The 17,126-nt window shown below is 41.6% G+C and overlaps 1 long non-coding RNA gene across 1 annotated transcript in view; it reads left to right on the top strand.

The window, feature by feature from the left end:
• LOC148051059 (uncharacterized) overlaps positions 1-17,126 on the top strand; it is a 535,993-nt gene that overhangs the window by 474,290 nt on the left and 44,577 nt on the right. Inside the window, exon 11 of the long non-coding RNA XR_015700440.1 lies at positions 5,555-5,722. This is a non-coding gene — a long non-coding RNA (uncharacterized LOC148051059). The remainder of the gene's footprint in view (positions 1-5,554; positions 5,723-17,126) is intronic.

Here is a 17,126-nt window from a genome sequence, read left to right as displayed (position 1 = left end):
CACTGGTTTGGCACACAGTGACCCAGAATGAGTGTGTCCTTGTAGTCCAGCCAGATACAGAAATTGTTCCCTCTGAGCATCCTTGCACAGACTGCAAGCACAGACATCAGGAAGAGCAGGGGTGGGCTCGCAAACGGTTTCCCAGTATCAGTGGTAGTTCCAGTTCTCAGCAGTGGAGTTAGTGCTTCTGGGTATTTTAGGGTAAAGTAATAGCCTAATTTATCAGCTGCATATATGGCTGGAGTCACAAACTGAAGGAAAGATGTGAACATTGAGCGGCCTTCAGTGAGCAAAACCTGGACAAACAGGCTGTGTTCTTGGCCAAAGCTTGCTACAGAATTTTATTCGTATTCTGATTGGCACTGACCAACACTCCAAGTCTCCAACATTTCTCCTATTTGTGGAGAAAAGTTGACCATCACACTGAAGGATGCCTCATCTTTACTCCTTCTAATCTGCCTTTGTCTGGGTGCCTTCCACTGTATTACAGCTCCCATTGCTAGGCATTATACTGGGAAAACTGCTTGGTTGTTTTTAAAAAAAAAAAGTGGGGAAGAAAGAGAGGGGGAAAAAAGGACTTGTGAGCCTATGGTGAACTTAATTAACATCGCTGGAGGGACAGCAATAAAGTGCTTAACGGGGCTATAGTAAACCTTGCAAGACATGAACAAGTCAAAATATTATTGACGTATTCAATTATTTGCAGTTGTGGGGGTTTCATTTTCTCTGACGACTCGTGAAAATAATAAAGCACTTAAAAGTTCCGCTTTCACTTGGCTGACCTAGCGCTCTCGCAGCAGCACAGTGTGTTACCCCGGGAGGGAGCTGAGCCGGAGCCAACGCGGGGCGAGGAGCGCTGAGAAAGCAGTACACACAGTCCCTCAGGAGGGGAGCAGCTCACATTCATCTCGAGGGGCTCTTCCTGCCTGGCCTGTATTATTTATTTTACTATTATTAGCATTTCTGAGACACCAATCACTATGGTAACTGGGTGCCCGTAATAACTTTGCATTTATGTGATTCTTTTCGCCAACAGTTTCTCTGTACTTCACAGTCACTAATTACTTTCACCCCACACGCATGGCCCGTTGTACTTTCTAGGTTATTAAACCTGAGGACTTCTAACAGATGGGAAGACTGAGGTGCAGAGGGTTTAAGGGCTGAATCTTTATGGATCTCCTCACTCCTGGACCTGTCTCTCTGTAATAAACCTGCATTTCAGCTTCTTTCCCTGGCTTCCTAGAGGCACATTGCAATAGGGACTTAAACCAACAACCCTCTGTAGGCTTCATCTTTCTCTTTAAATTGTACCCATTGCTTTCCTTCTGCTTGCTGAGCCTTTAAGACCCAATCCTAGGAGCCAGGGAAGGCTCTGGCTGAATGATCTTGATGCAAATATTTCTCACAGCTCTTCAAGAGTGCATTTTGCATCCAGCCTTGCATAGACAGACATAGTGAGCGTCGTGACCCCATGGCAAGTTTAAAGAAGGACTATGGGAGGACCTCAGCGGTCATACAGCTCAGCTGTGCCCCCTGTCAGCTTCAGAGATGCAGCCAGGCTTGGCCGCACGGTGTTCAGCATCAGAGACGTTCACTGAGGGACGACTGCTATGATACACACAAGCCTGCCGGCAGGTTAGCTGAGTGCACCTCGGAGGAGAAATCCCGCACACAGCGAGATCACAGGACAGCAATCTCATCCCTGCATTTTGCTTCAGTTTTCAGCAGGAGTCGGGGCTCTGTGGTTGCAGTCACCCACTGGCTCAATAGTGTCAGTTTTAATCCTGTTAATACTTCTCTTTTTAAGATCATCTTAGCTCGGGGGCCACATGGAGGCTGGATGGCAGGCAGCCTGTAAGCTCTGGGGTTGTGGAGGGGAAAGACACAGTCTGCAGCAGTGCCACTATGCACATCACGGGAAGAATTATGGTTGATTTTCGCATCCATCTATAACATCTGTGTGGCTAATAAAATTGACGGGGTTTGTCATAATCAGCCTGTACTCTCCAGTGAGAGAATTATGTCTGAGCATTTGGAAATCTCATGCACAGGCAGTTACTGAGGGAATATGCTGTGAAGATTAAGTTGTTTCTGCATGGCAATGGATACCCATGCTGAAATGCAATACCTGCTTCTGCACTGCAGCGGGGCTCTCAGAGTATATTGTTAAATGGGACCCAGGTATTAGCTAAAAAACCACACATTTGTGTGGGCAGCCACTGTCAGAAGTGTGCGTTTACTTGCACACAGTTGCACTAGGATAACATGTTTCCAATGCAACCAAAACTAATCCCTGAAATGTTGCATTGAGCACCCCAGTCCCCCAATCCGGGTAGCAAAGGGAAAGCCCCCATGAAGAACAACATAACCTGCTAGTCCTCCAAGGACAGAAATGTGAGAAATTGGCACATTTTGTAAAGTTGCTGCTTTGTAGAAAATCATGCAGTAGCATTTTGTAATAATGTTACTTAGCGTGCTACTCAGTGGTTATTATTTTTTTTTTTTTTGCTGTTGTGATAAAGAGTTGGTAAAATCCGTGTTGTGTTGCCGGATCAAATGTAATCAGCTGATAGCTGTCAGGTTCCCCAGGAAAAAGTGGACAAAAAATGTTGCGATGACAAATTCTGATCACATTCATTTTATAAGCAGAGATAGTTGAACTTTCATATGTGATGGATTGAAAAACAGTACTCAAGAGGGATTCATACATTCTGTATTTATTTACTGCATTTTGTTGGCTATGGGCTTAAACAAAATTGGTTTTGCATCCAAAATGTAATCTGAATGCCTGTGAACACAAGAAGGCAGATGAATACAAGTCATTTGGGCATCCAATTCCTTTGCATGTGCATGTAAACACTTCTTTTTGAAATATCGGGGTGGGCAACATTTAGCAGTTTGTTAAAAACAAGGACTCTGATTTTTCAAGGTGATGACTTGATTTGCTGTAAGTCTGGAAAATGTGTATTTCTGACTGTGCCAGTTCTGTACGTCCTCCCTTTTCATAGCCCTGTCAGCGCTGTAACTTAAAAAACCTCTTGGAGCAGCATCTGATATTGCTCATTTAAGTTCAGAAAGAATCCAGACCAAGTGAGCCTCTTCTGTAACTCCCCTTCTTTCTCGGATGGATGTAGCCATTCCTGCTCCACCTTTTCAGAGAGTTTTGGGGCCTGACCCAAAACACATAGATTTCTGAGGATTTCAGATCAAAGCCACGTTGCTGTGGCAAGCACTTGAACTGCCATTTAAAAGTGAGTTCAAGTCTTTTATTGTTTTAGATCCAATGATAATAAAGACAAATGCATTGGATTAATAATGCTCCTACCTTGAAATTTAATTTAAAATCCCTTGTAATGTAATCACATTTGGGTGTGCCATTACCCAGATGGAGAGAAATTTGTTTTGTTGAGAAATTACTTTAGCATAAGAATGACTTGAGTTTATTAACAAGGAAAAAACACGACTCCCCTCCCCAACCACTCCCCCTGCATTCCAAAAATAAGAAACTCATTTCAACATGGACATTACTGGTTAAAAAATAATTACACATAATGAAATGTCATATTTCACACATACTCCCTGCAAACCACGCTTCTTAGTCTTCCCCAAAACACTGCAGGGTGTAACCAGCTCTTTCTTCCTCCTTCATGAAAAGAATATTTCACAATGGAATTGTGCGATGACAAAAAAAAAAAAATGATGCTGGAAAAGCATCACTACCCAGAGAGACATAAGGAATTGCCACAGGCCACTGCATATAATCCCACACAATATTAAGTAGTCATTGTATCTCTTTCCAAGGCTTCATTCTTCTTTTGTGACCTACAGCCTTAATGAGAGTTTTTACAGAAATAGAGCACCATGGAACAGCAAATTTGGGAACCGTGTCATTTGACAAAATGTTTGGCTAAGAATGTTGGGGGTTTTTTAATGTATCTTTCAGCCGCTGTCATTAAAATTGTTAAATAACATTAGAAACGTGTTTTGTCAATTACCTTGGGGACAAGTATAAAATATTGAGCTGTTAAATGCAGGCCACAAAAAATAAAACTGCACAGTGCGAATGCTGCATGAAGAACTTTCTTAGGTCGGCGTTTGCAGGGCTGGACATGTGTCAGCACATCTCAGTCTCCTTACAGAGGGTTTCCACTGCAGGGACAACTCTAATTAGCTGTGATTAGATATTCACAAATCAGGAAGATGCTTTCCATAAGCGTTTGTGGGCATTTAAAAGCAGTTTTCCGCAAAGATTCTGGTGCTGACAGTTTCACTCCAGGAGCACTTGCAAAGCGCAGATGCAATACCCCCACGTGCACAATGTGCGCAACCCACGTTGTGCACTGAGGCCTCTTTACCGGCTAAGTTTTGGGTTATTTCTTCAAATAGGGCTTTGGTGGGACTGATATTCTGTTAAATGTATTCAGCATGTGAAGAAACATGTGCATCATTCTGCATAAAACTGAATCGCACAAATTAATTTTGTGCCTGAGAACAAGAATATTCAGCATGTACATTAATGCTAGCTCATTTCTGATTGTGTATTTCTTAATATGGGCAATGCTGCGTATCTCTAGAGACAGGTTTTGTAGTTCTATGAGCTTAGGTTTGTATGGATAAAATTATTTTATTCCTACAATATTCCTTTTTAAATAAATATCTAGAGATAAGCCTGTGACATTACGAAGAAGAGACTGCTTGAGATTATCTATGATTATCATGACTGCAGTAGGCTGGGATAGTGGTGCTGAGTTAAAGTTCCTGTGGCAAGATTTTTGCAAGTTCCAGGGATTTTTGAGGATAGCAGGAGGGAAACCAAAGATGTTTCAGTTTTCTTTACTCCTTAAAGCTCCACCCTGAACTAAAATAGGTAGCAATGTTGGAAGAAATGAAAGGAACAAAGCAGGCAGGTGAGGATCTGATTGGAAACCACAGGAACAAAATAAAGACAGGGAAGGAAATTTGAGAAAACATTTTTAATTCTTCTCCTTGAATGAAACAGTTATGTGGGGGAAAAGAATGCTCATTTAAATACTGACATTTTAAAAATCCTCTTAGTTTAATGCCCCAACCTATTCCTGCCTATAATTAACAGTACCCAATGGTAGCAGTTATTAACCCCAGTAACACTTTGTTTAAAAAAATATTTTGCAAAACTGTCGTCTGCTTTTTATTGCTGTGCTTTGCTGGATATCTCGGAGAGGTTATACAGCCACCCATAACCCACTCCATCCTCAAATCCAGGCATGCTTTAGATTCAGAGTTTTGAAAACCAGCTAAATTTACACCCAGCTTGCTCTGGAAATAAATCTGCTCATTTAGATGAGGTCTCATTTGAAATGGCTTAGCCCAATAATTAATCATTTCATTCTCTTTATATATTTGTGGGTATTTGAAAGAAGTTTGATTAGTTACCAGTGATTACACTTCCCAACACCCTGCAAAGGAAATAATAAAATAAAACCCGTCAGGCTTTTGGAAAGGATTGCTGGGGCTGAATTTGGGCTGAATTTAATAGCGACTTACTAACTGGCAATTATTTGTCTGCCTTTAACAGGAACTCCATAATGAAAGAGGTTATCATCCAGGAGTTATACCGAGTTTTTAAACCCCGTGATGGGAAGATGCTATGCTATGAACAAAGCAGGGATGGCTTTCAAGTTCCTCGCCAGGCAGGGATGGCACGAGGAGAGCAGCGGTGCTGTTGCAGATCGCAGGAGCACAGGTACCCACTGGCCCACCCTCTGCCCGGCCCCCTCCTGCTCAGTCGTTTGTGCTAGTTCAATCAATGTAAGAAAACAGACAAGCTTCCAGTTGCTGAGCTGCTGTTTCTAAAGGCACTAAATAATTTTAAGGAGTCCTGAGATTTGGGTCTGAAGATACTTGCCTAATCCCAAAGTTTTTTGCTTGTAAGGAGCTACAGAGGGGAAAAGATCGTGTCGGTCTGAGTAGATATTACACATCTAATGTTACCGTCGTTTCTTATCTATATTGTGGCCACAGTGGACGAATGTCAGAGTTCAACATACCCATGCTGTTTAACCTGGTCCTATTATCGCAATGACCTTAACTAGCTAGGCAGTTCACTGAGTAGGCACTAAACAGAGCATGAGATGAATTTAATGGATTACTAGGGAGTATGTTATTGCAAGGAAAAGCACCTGTGGAGCAACATATTTACCTCAGTTCCACTGAATGAGCATGTTGAAAGTGAATTGGCACAGCCTTCTGCTTTATGAAAGGAAGTATTTTGTCATTCTTCATGCTTTCATTAAGAGGATTTAAGGCAGAGGATGCTGAAATGGTTCTGTGTTGGCACCAAAAAAATCACAGATTAATAGTGAAGCTTGAAAATAGCAAAGCATCTGATTTTTGCTTTTTCATCAACAAGCCTAATAAACCAGGATGAAACTATTAACATACAAATAGACAACCTTCTGATTAAAACAGCAGCAGCCAGCTCAGCCTGAAAAAGACTTCTTCACGCAAAAAGCAATTATGATAGCATATGTTGTCCGATTCACTTCCATTTGCAACAAACCTAGAAAATCAAAATGTAACCAATCATAATTTTACAGAAAACAGTGGTGTTATTTAAAAACTAAGTTCCTCTTGATTTTTATGATCATGATTGGCATTTTAGAAGCCCCTAAATCTACTGCACGGTTTTACTCCTTTGAATTTCCACTGTAGACATGTACTATAAATAAGGAAAAGTAAGCCCTCAGGACAAAGTACTGTGGGAAACTTCCCCAGAGTAAATTATCCTATATTATACTACTATAGTATACTCAGTTTCCTTTCCTGCATCTCCCCCAAGAAGATCTTCCATGGGAAGAATATACTTACTGACTTAACCATCATTTAACAGTCTACCTCCTGATGATGATAATCTAGTGGTAAGAAGTTTCCTGATTTTAAAGTCAAGCCATGGCAACTGATACCGCTAAGCTATTTCAGCTTTTACATAAAAGAAATTTTGTTTTGTCTTGAAATGAATCACTGGCATAGGAGAATTTTCTCTCGTGACAAAGTAAACCCGGGTTCCTGTTTACACGGACTGAGCGTTCCTTGCACAAATTATTGTGAGAGCCTGTCGAGAAGCGTGCTCGCTCTTCTGGGCAGGGAGGCTTTCCAGTAACGCTCTGCTGCCTAATTCCAGCTTATGCAAGTAGAGTATAAGTGGTACCAAGCCCTTCTGAATTTCCTCTTGCCCCCATTCAAGAAAGGGTGTAGATACATGCCTAAATACCCCCTCATTCAGGAAAGTGCAGAGGCTCATCTGTAATTTAAAGCATGTGTTTAAGTCCAGCTGATTTCCGAGGCAAACATATGCATATGTTGAGATATATTTTTTCCATGTCTTGAACCTCAATAAACCCTGCTCCTTCTGGAGGAAGGAGTCAAGACGTAGGAGTGCCTATAGAAATGTCTGAAGGAATCAATTTCATCTGAGAAAAGCAGTTCTCTTGGATGCTTTATAAGGAAGTCTTAACATTATAAGTCCAAAATGTTGACATTTTTTGGTATCTGTCCTAATTTTGGTATTGGGGCAAATATGCATTTAACATGTGAGTTGGTGAGCTCACCTTTCAGTTTCCTCTTCATGTCATAAAACTTATTTTGAATATTCCTTTCTAGCAGGACATAAAAGTGGTAACTCTTCACTTATTTTGGTGGTCCAAAACACGATCATCATACATTATAAAAGAATTTAGGGTTGGAGCATGGTGGAACAAGATTTCTGCGTCACACAGAGTTAAAAACCTAATTAGACAGCTAAAGTAGCCTCCGAATGTGCAGACGCTCTCTTGCGCTCCAAAATAGTTGCATCAGCTATCAATCAAGTGGACAAATGACGCAGACAGGCAACTGAGGGTTTTCATTTGTGAGTAATATTAATTGTGGGTGTAAAATGAAAGATATAACAAGTGATGAAGGTACCACTCAGTACTTGGATGAAATGCTTTCTAAAGTTAACTCCAAATAGGGAGTTACAAATGGGACACTTTATAAGCAAATAAAATTTCAGCTCTGCACTGGTCGTCTTATGTTCTTGAAAAAATATATAGAAGTGCCCATTGATTATTGTTCTCCTTGATTGTGGTTTTCAAGCACTGTATTCTGGCTCACTGTTCATTAGTCTGGAGTAATTGGGCTGGGAGAGCAGCATTCAGGCCTCAGTTCAATATGCAAGGCAAATAAATTATGCAATTATCTGATACAGAGTCACAGAGTAGCATCATATGGAAACAAATGGTGCCAAATCAAGACCACATGTTTTTAAGAGTATTATGAACTTAAGTGATATGCAGCTAAATGTCATCTATTTGCAAAGAATTGAGGAATTTGAAAAAAATCCGTTTGAAGATTCTAGTGAATAAAGTAATTGTAAAAATACTTGCCAGGATTTTTCCGAGGTCAGTACCAAGAAGTCTGAAATTCAGACAGAAATGACTCTGTTCCTGATAATCCTTTCTGAATGGGATTCCTGATTGCCCTTCACTAGGGTCTGATCGTTTCTCCATGGAAGACTGGGCATCTGAACCGATTTCAAGCAGTGACTGACCCCACAAGTTTTCAGATGTTTAAGTTTTTTATAAATCATGTTAAAATGGACCATTCTTTATTCACAAGGGTGTAAAATCTGAAAACTTCAGAGATGCTTTCTGCTTGCCTTTTTTTTTTTTTTTTACTAAATAGCGCATTTATGGCATTTAATGCCCTATGTTTGCAGTACCTTGACAAAAGACCTCTATATTTTCCCTGTCTAGATACTGAACAGATCTCTTCACCTCATGTCTGTCACTGAGGTCTACATGCGGTTGCACAGCCTCCACTATCACATAAAAGGGTGGAGACAGGGTAGCAGTTTTCTCTGGAAAAGAGACAGATGATCACGCCAAGTCGCATAGAAGTATTGGCAATAGCTTTCTTGGGGAGAGATTGAGACAGCTTTTGACAGGAGCCAACACCCATTTTCAGATGAAAAACGTTCATCCCACCATCTAACTCCTTAGTCTCTTCTCCAGCAGACACTTCTCTGGGAAAACACCCACTGCTGCGTGTCTGAGGCCAGTGGATATCCTGTGACTTGCTCTGCAGTTCCTAAATCTGCAGTACCCACCCTGCCTGTGCTCATGCTCTCTTTTTATTGCATTTTTGCCTGCCTAAAATACTATGAACAGCCAACTGGCTACATTTAAACGTAAGAATGCGAGTGAAACGGGTTTCTTCCTGCTTGTTGTCTTGTTTCTAGAGACTTTGTGGTGGTATCTTGTCTTGTTTGTCCCAGTATCAGTCTGGTCTTCATTTTACATCGTCTGGCAGTTTGGGGTTTAGTGTCCCATCTGCAGGCAGCGGGTGTCTAATGGAGCTCACATCTCCTCAGATTGATGTGGGAGGGATGAGAGGGAGCCTGCGGTCGTTATGTGCACTGCTGGTTCAGGCAAAATGGACTCTGCATACACAAATGATGTCATTTTGGCTAAATTCAGGCCCAAAGGAATCACTATTTTCTTATGTTTTTCTCTCATGTGTGTATTTTTAGACTAGCTATAGTTCGGATGCTAGCTCACATAAGTCCCATTCTCTGAATGGTTTGGGTTTTCGTGCTGGGACAGGGTCATATAAACCTGTTTATTCAGTTAACTCTGTCAGCTGAATTCAAGGCAATTTGGACAGGTCTGCTATAAATACCTGAAACACATAGCCAAGAGGAGGCAATTCCCAAATAATCTAAAATCTCATTGACAGATGCAACCACGTATAGTCAATTTTAAAGCTTTTGTATAGAAGACAGTAAAGATCCTTATAACTAAGTCATTAAAATACATTTTAAGAGTGAAACAGGATGAGAGAGTATTTCCAAATATGCATTTCAAAATAGACATTAGAGGATTGCCAGAAATTTTTGGAAACTGAGGAGATAGCAGTATCTTCCATTTAGATAACCGAGCAGGAAACAAGTGCTGCGAGCTTTGGAAAACCCGTGGAGCACAGGGATGGGGATCAGAAGGCAGAGGTAAGGGAAGGGCACTTTGTGGGCTTTATTGTGTCCCAAGACTCTGCATCCTATTTTCTACACTAAAGGAACACACCATGTTGGTTTTCTGCAATAAGCAGGATATCGTTTAGGTCCTTTTCCAACAAAGTATTATCAAGGGGTTTTTTTGGTTAGCTTTTAATTGAGGGCAGCAGCAAAGTTCAGAGCACCATATGCAGATGTTACAGGGACACGAAAGTACAAGATAAGGTGCTTCCTACCACAGGAAGGCTATTTTAACAAGTTGGTTTTTAAGCTGATATTTACGAAGGAAGGGAAGTCAAAGGCAACAATAATTAATGTCATCGTTATGGTCCAGAGTTTCAAAGAAACATAGTGGGATTAGAAACTCAGTTCCTTCAGCTTTTCAGAAGACTTTAGCACAAGATTAGGTGGCATTTGAAAGACAACGAGCATCAAAATCTAGGGGTTTTTTTTCCTAGTTTTTATATAGGGAATCTGTGTTCTGTTGAAGAATACGGATGGCAGATGGAAAAGAGTGTTAACAAAAGGGAAGGTAAATTTCCAGGCCTCACCATCTTCCCTCATTAATGGTTCTCAGCAGAACATGCTGAGCTTTGTGACTTTTTATTTATCATTAAAACAATTTTTGTTATTTGCTGAATGGTTAAAATTTCTTTTCCTGATAATTTGGGGAGGTAGCTGTTTATCATATGGAATGATAAACAAAAGCAGTGAAAGTCTTTTCAAATGGGTTAGTTTGCAGCCCTGTAGAGCTATGCTTCATGAGTTTATTTGCATTGTCAGTAGAATCTAAACTAATTTAATTCATGGTAGGGAGTGCATGTTAATGACTTCACTGGGTGGTTAAAGGTAGTGCACACCTCCCTTCTTACTCAGTGGTTCTGATCTACAAGCAGGTCAATAGATCAAAACCATGTGCTATCTCATGGGTGGTAAGGACCCTATGCGAACTGAATTCATGGTGGCCGTGTCATTCTCCATAGGTACTTTTATACATCAGAAAAACTACTGGTATGTTTGCTACCACATCAAACAGTCTGAAGGTTGAATTAGGTGCAGAAATTAGCTACATCCCTACCCAGCAGAACGAGGTGCTGCTGGCCAGTGGGAGAGGAAGGGAGGGAGCTCTGTTGTCAGCTGAACAGCATTTGTTCTTCCCCAGCTTCCTCCCTTGCAGGCTTATTCTGACTTCAACAACTCTCTGGCCTTCACAGGCTTGAGAAACTGTATAAAGGAAGCAAAAGACAAGGTATTTCAAGGAATGAAATTCAGAATTGTACAGATCTTTGAATAACTAGTGTTTTCAAACTGGGTTAAAGCAGACTTAGAGTAATCTGACATGATGTAATCCTAGTGAAGTTGCAGGAAAGCAGAAATTAAGTATTTATTTGGGGTATTACAGTGTCTAGTATAAGATATTGTTAAGTACTGTCAGTAACTCATTATATATTTATTTTAAAAAATAAGAACTTAAAAGAAAAAAGAAATTTCAGATTAGAATGCGGTTGCTGTACATGCATTATACATGCTTCTCCTTCTGTTCCACTAATGGATCCTGACTGCCAGAACAGTGAAACGAACCATTGAAATTAGCGGAACTAAGACCCAGATCTATTAAAAATTTTCATTTGCCTCCAGTGTAGAATTTCAGACAGATCCCTGATTTCTGTGAAGCATTTCCAAAGTATCACAGCTAGGCTGTAAAATGAGTTTTCTGTCAAAGGGAATGAGTGTGGTGGTAGAAGCCGTTGAATCTTCTGCTTCCTAATGGCCAGGCAGCAAAGACATGAAAAACAAAGGATGAAGCATCTCTAGTGGCATATCATTAATGGTGGAGGCAAGTTGAGGAACTACTGGGGAAAGAAGCATCAATAGCAGAAGAGGATGAGATGAATGAAGCAGTAGTCATCAGCATGGAAATGCCACTTTAATTATGCTGGGTTCTAAAAAGAACTAAATCAAGGCAGATATCTTGTACTGAAAGCTGAAAAGAGGCACAAGCCACCATTTAGGCTTCACTACCAAGCAGGAGAATCTGAAGTGCAGTTCCATGATCTCATCAGAGGTGTATCACAAGTCACTGCTGGAAAATAATACCTCTTACCTTTCAGTACTTGGTGATCTCCCACTGCTGGAAGAAGCACTAATCCCAAGATTTTCACATTCTGAGCTAAAATCAGAGATGGAATATTATTGCAGTTGGAAACTTACTTATGGGCCATCAAACAAATAAAACATGCAACAGAATTTATTTGCTTCACCAGTTATCCTCTTAAGGGGAAAAAATATTGGTGAAAATAACATTAAAATATACTGCAGAATTGTCAACAATCCAGTCTTCAGTACAGAGCACTTATCAGGAAACCCTCCAGTATTAAGTTATGCTTCATTTTTAATGCTGCCCAAGCATGCTTTCCTTTTGCCAAAATAATGGAAGTCTGAGCCTTTGCTGGGAATTTCCATACTTCTGTGGCTTTAAGTTATATCCTTCAATTTTTAAATTTTTTTTTCTTTTTTGGTAATGGGAAGTTTTAGTGCCTAGAAAATTTGAGACACTAAAGGAACCCGAAAAAATGTATATGTAGGAGAGGGTTTGGGTTTCTTCTGAATCCTGGTCAGACTCTGGAAAACAGAACCAAACCTCAGAACCAAAAATTCCTTCATGATTTTTCAACATTTCTGCTAATGCCGTGTTCCAGGATCTGGTTTACATTGGGAAACCTTGACTCCTGGCTCCAAAGGGTTCAATTAGTCAAAATGGTTGGCAGATGGAAAAAATAATTAAGTTCCATCCAGTGTTTTGTACAATAAAAATAGACTCGAGACACAATGGCCTTACCTTGAACTTTGCAGGCCAGCGTCACATAATGATAAAGAGGGAGTCAGCTTTTAAAACCTGTATTATCTACCAGCACACGTACAGAGTGCCAAGCTGGGCTGCAAGGGGGAGAGGCACCAGCATCTAGCAGGCTGAGTGCGTGATTATTAATTTAATGATTTTTAGCCTAGATTGAAGATGCAAATTCTGGCAATGAGAAAAAACTTGACATGGATATTATGAGATTACCAAAACCTCACAATAGTAGTAATAACAATAATCATCTGTTATTTGAAGAGATGCTGAAATCCATGGAAATTTTAAAATATTGTTCTTAGAAATCTTTCTCCTAAATGCTTTGTCTTTCCTGAAAGTGACAGAAAAGCAGAGAGATAACACTTTTGACAAAAAAATTGCTTTTATTTTATGCTTAAATACAGACTTAGATGCCCAACTTTAAAAACTTGAGTTTGAAAATACAATTATGGCACATAACCTGTGCCTTAATTTGACATAAAAATTATTTTTACTCCAACTATCCCATAATATAGGTGGGGCAAAGAATTATACCTGACGTTACACAACTGATCATTCTGAATAATCAATATATTCACAAAAAAGGAGAGTCATGTAGGGAAAATTTGCAAATTGGGAAGTACGACTTATTACACAAATACATTTATTACAAAGTAAGCTCTAATGAAAATTTCACAGCCGAACTGATGTTTTGGGTAGTAAATGATATAATACAGACAATAAAAAGTGGACAAATTGTCCACCATTGTCAATGACAGCACCTGGCAGTACAGGCCACATGGGCTTAGAGATTTATCTCCAAGTGTAAAATGAAATTCCCAGCTGGTGGGAATTACTAGGGCACAGCTGAGGTTCTAGATTGTAATATTAATAAAGTTTTCCAGAAAGCATAAGAGCTCCACATATCGACACCTGTACATCTGCGGTTTTACATCCGCTCTTGGCTGTCACTCAGTGTTGGATGCAACTGGATACTTAACATCTAAAGAGAGGGAGAAATAAATTGCATTGCTCTCGGTGCAAGTCTGATCAAGCTCTGAAAGGTGAGGTAAGTCTGCTTCCTATCGCCCACATCCTTCCTTCTATTCCCTAAACCTCTACCAGGTTCGATTGCCATCTCTTTCACCATCTCTTTTCCTCTCCTGTATCCCTCCTGTGAGGCTACCCTGCCCCACCAGGGCCGTAGCCCCCATTGCCACCACACGCTTCTCCACGGCGGCAGGGCTTCGCTACATGTTCGAGCAGCGTTGCTGATCCAGGGTGAGGACAGGCGTACGCAGGGTGGCTCCCAACATGATATCATGAAGTGTTTTGGCAGCGCTCGTGTGGTTGAACCACGTGACTGATGCCGCAATGCCAGCATTTTAAAGAAGTGATGTTCACATGTTTGCGATTGCTCTGATGGTTTGGACTCCTCTGAGTGTACAGCAGATGGCCCCCACCTTTATCTTCAGGGAGTGTCTTGTGTTTATTCGTGGTGGTAGTCCAGAAAAGCCACTGAATCTATCCCAAATCGTATGGTATTTAGAGGGATAAGATGTTCAACTAAGCCTGGGAATCATTAGGTGGCTGCCTTGGAGCCAAGGCTGTTTGGACGGGGCTCAGTTTCACAGCTGGCAGAAGAAGGAGAATCTTTTTCTCCTTCAACTGCTGAGACTGTCAGAAGCAAGCTTGCTGAACCACCTCACCGTTCTTGGGGATTTGTGGGATGGTGGAGTGGATGTCCTCTTCAGTGAACTCTAAAGACATCTTTTTGGTGTGTGTGTGTGAGGGGGTGTCTTTAAATTTGGAGCCTGCTCTCTATTGTTTCATGGTTTGGGTCAGAGCATTGGATATGTCTGACAGTCTCCTTGGGATAACAGTGGTGGATCCTGGTATTTAAAGTAGGAGGTGGCAAGGGTGGAGGGTCTCAAGAGGCAGAATTTTTCCTTTGAATCATAATATGAATTCACTCCACCTGAACCTCCAAGTGAACCCTCAGAGCCCTGATTTCTCTAATGTCTCAAGGTCCAAGCTCCTGGGTTCAGCCTATCCCAAAGCACATGCTTCTGACTTGACACAGCTGTCCTAGAGGCCAGGAAAAATCAATGTATACCCTTGCGTTAAACCCAGTGAGGATTAGCAGAAGGGATGTGCTAATGAATTCCATGTGAATATGCTGCAGCAGACCAGTCCTACAAATAACAGAAATAATTTGGTAGAAAACCTGCCTGGTTTGCTTTCCACCTCGGACTGATCACTGAGCAGGCTGTTACTCAGAGCAAGGGCTATTCCCTGAGATGCCGCTAACATCACCGGGGTGGTGTGAGGTGTGGTACCCTGCCCTGCGAAGGCAGAGCTGGTGCTGCGCAGATCAGAGCAGGCAGCACATCTTGATGTCTACTGCGACTCATAAGGTGAAGGCTTTGATGTATGTCCAGGACCTGGCCGCTATGATGTAAGATGCACTGCAAAACCTGCTTTTCAGGGAGCACATCCGTAACCATGGGATCTTTGCAAACTAAATCTTGTCCATCAGGGAGCCTGTATCAGTGATTGATCCTTGGGAGCTCCTGAAGAGGAGTTCCTTGTTTTAGATTTGACGCTAGTATCCTCCAGCTCCTGGGAAGAACAAGCCTGTTACATGAATAACCAAAGCAAAGGCTCTGGGTTTTGCTTCCAGCTCAAAAGCACGTCAGTTCCAGCATCAGTGCTCCCATAGAAAATGCTAAAACGCCTTTGTGTGTGATGTTTTGTAATTGAATTTAGTTGTAATGCCTCACTTATGAAATATACTGCAGTGAAAGCCTCAAAGTTTTCACTAGCGGAGCAGCTATGCCAGCTGGCTAAGAGAAACTGTTGTGATAATTTTTCTACTTTTCTCATCCACTTCCCTATAACTCACTATCCTCAGATTTACTTCTTTTCACTAGCCTGGCTCCAGCTCTTCTCTTTGGCAATGCTGCTGGTTGCTCTCCCGTGCCCGTGTGCCTGCACGCACACACGCAGGCTCAGGCAGATGCTCGTAACCTGACTTCACGATTCACCCCTCTTGCCTAATTGTAAGAAAAAAAGGGAAGGAAGAGTGAAAACAAAAGTGTTACACAGAGGAATGAGGCAAAAATAGAAATCCAAGGATATGGTGGTTGTAAGGGATGCCCAGAAATTTCCTTCTGGAGTCTCGCGTCTCTTTTAATCATCTCTTGTACTTTGCTTCGCTGCTCTCCTTTCAGCTGCTCAGGCCAGGTTGCTTGGTAGACTTTTACTGCCAAATGCTATTATAACCAAGCTGCTCTGATCTTTAGCCAAATCTTAGGAAAGAAGTGGGTGTGCTGAAGCACTGGTGAGCCAGTGAGGGAACTCTTTACCATGGCTGGAATGGCAAACATGACTGTACAGATGAGAGCCGCTGGAGTAGGGTTACAATGCTACCATGGGATCTGATTTCAGCTGGTACACGCAGGAAAGAGCAGCCCTGAATTCTCAGAACATACGACCGTTTTGCCTACAACCACCCTGATATTAGCACACAACATGGATAACATGAACAACATCTTTTAAGGTATCGGGTACCTGAGACAGCTGTCTGGGCTTTGCTGACGTGTCTCCGGGCCGTGCTGACTAAGTGCGGATCCCTGGTAGGAATAACTGAGACTGCACCGAAACTCGTGCCCACGCTGTCCTCGTGAGGAATCATCAAGCAGGCTGAAGGGCTCCTGTTGGGCTGTCAGGGCTGTGTCCCCCCTTCTTGGGGACTTGGGGTGGGCTTCACGGCTGTGCCTGGCCAGCTTTGGGCAAGGGCAGCTGCAAACGTGTGGCTGGGGAGTGAGGAGAGGCAGAGCTGGGAACACAGAGGCTTTACAAGTTCATCCCACTACAGCATGTTAAAGAAGGGCTGAAGCACCACTTAAACATACTAATTTCTGCAAGACCTTGCTCCATTCTAATTATTAAAAGAAATGTCTGAGGAAAAGAATAAAAAAACTCGAAACATGCTATTCACAAATGTAATGAGCTTGCTGGTTCCTAGATCTTACACTGAGTCTGTGCCATACATCTGTAATAAGAGTGGCTCTATTTGCTTAGCAGATGCGCTGGAGTCATGTAGAGTTCAAATTTACTGTACCCATCAAGATGCAAATCCCAAATTTTATTTAGCATTGTCCCGTTGGTAAGGATGTTATGCGCAGGTCGGGATTCTGTCTCCCCCCAAGCCCTTTAAATGTGTTTATTCATTTTGTTTATTTTCATTTCCCAGTTTCCACA

The sequence above is a fragment of the Nipponia nippon genome, unplaced genomic scaffold (assembly GCF_047370975.1).
Source record: "Nipponia nippon isolate SJK-2023a ecotype South Korea unplaced genomic scaffold, ASM4737097v1 scaffold_7, whole genome shotgun sequence".
NCBI classification, from domain to species: Eukaryota; Metazoa; Chordata; class Aves; order Pelecaniformes; family Threskiornithidae; genus Nipponia; species Nipponia nippon.
Note: the sequence above shows the minus strand (reverse complement) of the source record. Positions and strands in the feature narration are given on the sequence as shown.